This window comes from Vombatus ursinus, unplaced genomic scaffold (genome assembly GCF_900497805.2).
Source record: "Vombatus ursinus unplaced genomic scaffold, bare-nosed wombat genome assembly UNPS02014959.1, whole genome shotgun sequence".
NCBI classification, from domain to species: domain Eukaryota; kingdom Metazoa; phylum Chordata; class Mammalia; order Diprotodontia; family Vombatidae; genus Vombatus; species Vombatus ursinus.
In genome coordinates, this window is record NW_020954737.1 from 7,108,869 (window position 1) to 7,115,377 (window position 6,509).

Sequence of the window (6,509 nt, forward strand, 5' to 3'; positions counted from 1 at the left end):
TCTAGTAATGCTGGCCTCCTGGATGTTTCATGGACAAGACACTTCATTTCTCAGCTCCTGTGCGTGTTCTCTAGTGGTTACCCGTGCCTGGAATGCTCTCCCCTCCCCATTTCTGCCTCCTGGCTTCCTCTGAGTCCCAACCAAAATCCTACCTTCTACAGAAAGCTTTTCCCCTCCTCTTAGTTCTTTGCCTTGATTCCATTAATTATTTCCTATTTCTAAATATTTATTCACTTGCTGTCTCACCCATTAGATTGTGATTTCTTTGAGGGCAGGGACTATTTTTTGCATTTTGTTGTATTCCCAGTGCTTAACACAGTCCCTGGGACATAAGAGGCACTTAAATTATTATTGACTAAGTGACTAACAGGCCCGTCTCTTCTCTGAGCCACAGGTCCTGCACCACTAATTGCATACTGGACTTTTCAAAGCAGATTTTCCTGCAATATCTCAAACTCAACATATCCAAAATTGAACTCATCATCTTTCTCCCCAAAACAACTCCTCTTTCAAACTTCCCTATTTTTATCAAAGGTACCACCATTCTTCCAATCTCCCAGGTTTTTGATATCAGAAATATTTTGGACTCTTCCTCCTCCCAGTGGACACTTGTCCTCATTCCACATATCCATTCAATGCTCTAATTTTGCCACCTCTACTTTTATAATCTCTCTTACATCTATCTGCCCCTTTTCCACACTTACACAACTATTACCTTGGTTCAAGTCCTTATTCTCATATAATGATTACCACAACTCCTCTCACCACTCCAATCCACCTTAGACACAACTCCTTTTTCCTAAGGAAAAAATATTTTTGGTAAGTACAGATCTGTCTGTGTCATTCTCCTAATCAATCAACAGCAGGGTTGTGTGATATGTCCCCTTGTCTCCAGGATAAAACATAAACTTCTTTCTTTAGCTTTTAAACCTCTACTCAACACAGGCCCAATCTATCCTTCCAGCTTCCAAGGGGGACATCACTCCTCCTTCCTGCATTCTGTGATCTAACAAAATTGGTCTTCCTACTCTCAACTCCCAACACTCTGCCTCCCATCTCTGTGCCTTTACAAATGGCTGACTCCCATACCTAGAATGCACATCCTCTTTACTTCTGCTTCATGGAGTCTCCTTTTCTTTAAGACAAAGCTGAAGCACCTTTCCTGGTCACCCCAACTGCTAGTATTTTCCATCCCCAACTACCTAGTATTTCATCTCTTTGCATATACTTATATTTGTATTTATATTTGATGTATATATAGATATAGATATAGATATAGATATAGATATAGATATAGATATTTGTTGTCTCCCCCCATTACATTATAAGCTCTTTCTAAGAAGGGATTGATTTTTTGGATTTGTATTTCCAGACCTTTTACAATGCTTTGTACACAAAATGTGCTTAATAAATACTTGGCTAATGAAGAGGCTGGACTAAAGGATTAAAGGTTTCTCTCCAGTTATAAAACTGTATGATTCTATAAACAATGACTGGGACTTCTCAGTGCTCCATCTTCCTTCTTTAATACCTTTAATCTCTAGCCTGAATCCCTACCCACTGCTTCTTTCATCTTCATTTTCCTAATACTCTGGGGACAAGCCAGAGTATCTATTCCTAGACATGAGCCTTCACACCTATTCTCATACACTCTTTCACTTGTTTACTCTACCCTTCCTCATTTCTGTTCTATTCTCTGTGCCTATGGAATCACTGTTACATTGTGAGGAAAATTTCCATTTATCTTAACTTATTTTGCCTCTCCATTTCCCCCCCATTTCCTTGTCTTGACAAAAACCTGGTACCCCACTGAAGACATGATTTCCATGGCTACTTTCTCTACTGAGGTTTCACTCTTCCCACTGCACTCAATTCAATGCAAGAAAAAGTAACATTGGCCTTCTCAGTGTTCCCAACTTCCATGAACAAATGAAAACAAGTCTCTGCTTATTATTGGATATTCATGCCATTTGCTTTACAATACTCTCTCCAAATCATCACCATTGACATTTACTGCTAATTTTCCTGCCTTGGACTCATTTCCACCTACTTAGAATCAAACAATGTTACAGCTAAAAACAAAGTTGTCCCATGTGGAGGCTTTGACTTTCACTCTCACACAAAAGACACTGAAGCTTTCTGAAGAGGACACGGCCATACCTGTGCCTCAGATATACTGTTTTAGGAGATATGGAAAGAGGAGAGGCTATAAAAAGGGAGATCAATTTGGAAGCTATCACAACAGTCAAGTGAGAAGTGACTGGAACCTATATTTATTTTCAAGGTCAATAGGGGTTTTTGCCTGATAGCTACTGTTAAGCCTGTACCTAGTTGGGAGATTATGCTAATGCACATCCAGATCCACATTCTCTCTCTCTCTCTCTGTCTGTCTCTATCTGTCTCTCTCTCTCACACACACACACACACACACACATACACACAAAGTTAGCATTATAATGTTAATATATAATAAGTGGTTGTCATAGACAATAAATTATGAGGGCTAAAGAGAGACAGATTACGATTATTCAGGTTAGAAGACTTCTTAGATAAGGTAAGATTTATTAGGGCCTTAAAGGGTAACCTTTAGATAATCAGAGGGAAAGGAAAGTATTTCACAGAGGGAAAAAAATCTCATGAATCAGGCATAGAGGCAGAAAGAGATAAGGTATTCCCTGAGGAAAAACAAAATCAATACAGTTGGAACAGAGGGTTCATAAAGGACAAAGAAACTTCCTTCAGTGGTAGATGCTATTGATGATGTCATAGGATTTGGAACTAGAAGAATCTTCAAAAATAATCTGGTCAAAATCCTTCATTTTTGTAGAGAGAAAATTAGGGCAAAGAGAGGTTAAGTGACTTACCCAAGATTACAGAAGTTACAAAGTTATAGAAGTAGCAGAGCCAGGAAAATAATGCAGGCCTTCTCATTCCAGATGAAGAACTCATTCCAATATACCACACTAAAGGCAGATAGTTTTCGAAGGGCTTTGAATGCCAGAATAAGTATTTTAAATTGTGCACTAAAGGCAATGAAGAACCACTAAAGGTTTACGAATAAGGGTAATTTGAAAAAATTAATCTGGCCCTAGTGCATAGGATTGGGGAAGGACGGAAAACTAAGCCAGTAAGTCTGTTTGGAGATGATGAAGGCCTAGGGTAACAGCAATGGGAATGAAAAACATACAGATTTAAAAGACATTACAAAGGAAGAATTATATGTTATAGAATGATGTTGGAGAAAAACCTAGAATTCTTTAGAGCTATATACAAGTCCAGATTAGTACAAACAATGAACATGGTCACATTACTAAACTTTTACTTCTATTACCATTCAGCTGGACCATATTACCATATCTTACATAATTAAAATTTTGCATAGTTCAAATTCAAATAGATGGGACCACTTCAGGGGATCTGTTATTCACCATAATTAAGATCTAGTGGTATCCTATGACAAACTCATGGTATCTGATATCTAGTCTTCACTACTCAGAAATCCTATTTATCTACTGATTCTCTAACACACTTCCCCTAGCAGCTGTTCCAGACTTCCTTCTTTTCCATAAAGCTCCCAACTCTTTACTGGGGTGGGAAATCTGCAGCATTGAGGCCCCATTGTGGCCCTCTAGGTCTTCAAGTGTGGCCCTTTGACTGAATCCAAACTTCACAGAACAAATCACCATAATAAAAAGATTAACTCAAAAGGCCGTGCCCAATGACCTAGAAGGCCACATGTGGTCCCAAGGTTGCAGGTTCCCTACTCCTGCAAACTCTTATAATTTCCCCTCTCTCTCTCAACAGATAACCTTACTCCTAATTAAGTGAAATGACAGAGGCTACCTGGGATCTGCATTATCTACTTTTGCCTCTATAATTCAGTTTTCCTATTATTATAACTTTCATTCTTTTTTCTAATCACAGAGAAAAAGGAATATTCTCCTTTTTCTTTAATGGTAACTAACTGCTCTACTACTCAGTAGTACTGTCCTAGGGTATTATTCCTTGCTCTGATGGCTCCTCTCATCAGCATCTTCAATCTCTTCCTTAGCACTATTTCTTTCTCCCTTCTGCTTCCGCATAGTTGTACGACATCTTAGGGGGACCACGCTTACTAAAGTGCCTTCCTCTGGCTACCTATTTCTCTTATATTTTGCTGCCACACATTTTATGTTTATAGCTTAGAACTGCTGCCTTCTTTCTTATCACATCTTCCCTCCTTAACGTTATGCAGTTTGAATTTTTTGCATTTTACTGACTGCTTTCATGAAAGTCTCTAATACCTGACTTTGACAAATCTGAAAGTCTTTTCTTCATCCTCATAACCCTGCTGTGTAAGGTAACAATGAGCAGCCAAGGCTAATTCCAGTAGACAACAACAAGGGGAGGAAACAACCCACCTACTTAACTACAAAGTGAAGGGGCTATCATATATTTATGACATATTTATATTTATATATATCACATATCATATACCTAACTCTATCTCCTTCCCTGGACTGTCTTTCTCCTCCCACTCCATTTTTGCTACATCACAACCCTCAGGCCCCTGTTCTTGCTTGAGTTGGCTGCCACAAGCTCATCTCCCCATGACAGGCTTTAGCAACCACCCTGTGTGCAGCCTTGGCCAAGGCATTTAGCCTTCTTGGGCTCTGACTTCTTCATGTCAAATTTAAAAGGTTTGGACCAAAGGATCCCCTCTAAGGCTCCTTCCAGCTATAAAACTTTGTGATTCTTTGATTCCCAAATTTATCACACCATTCTTGATCTTAGTTTAGTTCTAGACCCAACTGCTCACTAGACAGTTTCACTTCATTGTCTAAAATGCCACACCCTCAACCAAGAGACCATCTTCCCTTTAGAAAGCAAAGGTCCAAACTTGTTACTAACTAGCTGTGTGACCCAGGGCAAGTCACTTGATCTCCATCAGCTTCAGTTTCCTCAGATGTAAAATGAGGATAATTACTTCCCAGGGTTGTAGTGAGGATTCAACAATATTTGTAAAGTACTCAGCATAGTGACTGGCACACTAACATGTGCTTAATAAATGCTTACTTCCTTTCCATTTCCAATACCACCCTTATTACGTCATGCCTTAAATACTTCATCAGCCTCCTAGACTCCAGACTCTTCCTTCTCAAATCTATCCTGCATAGTAGTCTCATACTAATTTTATTAGATTCAGCATACTGTAGCTCTAGTCAAGAACCTAAATAAGGAGTCAGAAAATTCACGTCCAAACCTCAGCTTTGGTATTATGTGACCTTGGGCAAGTTACCTCTCAGGACCTTACTTATAACAAGGCATGGTTGATGCAAGATATAAATCCAAATTCCTCTGCCTTGGTCCTATCCTTTCAAGGCAATCTAGTTTTCCATTTGTCCCTAAAATAAACCTGTTGTTTTTTCTCCCTGATTGTTTCTTAGAACATACCATGCTTTTCCCTGTCTTCCTATCCCTGTCTGTACAGTTTCCTCTTGTAATGCCCACCAATTCCATGCCACATCAGATAAATCTTGGCACTCTTTTCAAGACCACCTTCCAGTCCTTTTATGTTCCTTATTCTACCCTTTGATTTTAAACCTCTCTACAATCCATATAATCTATATAATAATACAATATAATACTTAGGCTAGATTGTCTTATAATAGTAACAAATGTTTAATGCTTTAAGGTATACAAAGCACTTGACATCTGTGCCTCACAACAACCCTATAAGGTAAATACTACAGGCACTACTATTTCCATTTTACCCATATCAAAACTGAAGCTCAGCAAGATTATGTGACTTGTTTTATGGTCACACACCCAGGAAGGGAGAGTGGAATCATCTTGATCCCAAATACAGCAATCTCTCCACTATGTCACAATGCCTCTCTATCAGCAGTTTCAAGTTGCTTCATGCATATTGCCTCTTGCCAATAATTAGGACTACTTCATAAACTTACTTTATATTCCTCAGAGACCTGAGAACATGAGCAGAACAGAGTAGGCATTCAAAAAATATCTGTTGACTAACTATACAAAGTAAGAGAACATGGACGATTCTAACACATAAGGAAAATTATTTCAAAGAACTTGTTTTAAATATGACTTTAAAAGGGAAAAACAACTAGTTGGTCAATAGTCTTATTTGGCAAAAGACTCAAAATTAATATGATAAGGACGGGGAAAAAACAATGAAATTTTATGTTACTGGTTGTAATACTTTATTATGTTGAAAGGGCATAGGAAAAATAAGACAGAAAGTCCCAAACTCCTTAGAAGAAGCAGTATTTCAATTTTTACAGCATAAAAAGGAAAAAAAGGATAAAAGTACTTGACAAAAAAACTTAGTAAAATGATGTGTTCAGGAAAAAGTAACTCAAGTTACCTCAGTAAATTATAGTGTTTCTAAATTATCTTACTAAAAGAAATACTTTTATGCTTTATAACTTCTACATATATTTAAGGATCCTATCTATCTATCTATCTATCTATCTATCTATCTATCTATCTATCTATCTATC

The 6,509-nt window shown here is 38.0% G+C and overlaps 1 protein-coding gene across 2 annotated transcripts in view; it reads right to left on the bottom strand.

Moving 5' to 3' along the window:
* The window catches only part of OSBPL11 (oxysterol binding protein like 11), an 82,065-nt gene that overhangs the window by 26,932 nt on the left and 48,624 nt on the right, over positions 1-6,509 (bottom strand). The window lies entirely within an intron of this gene.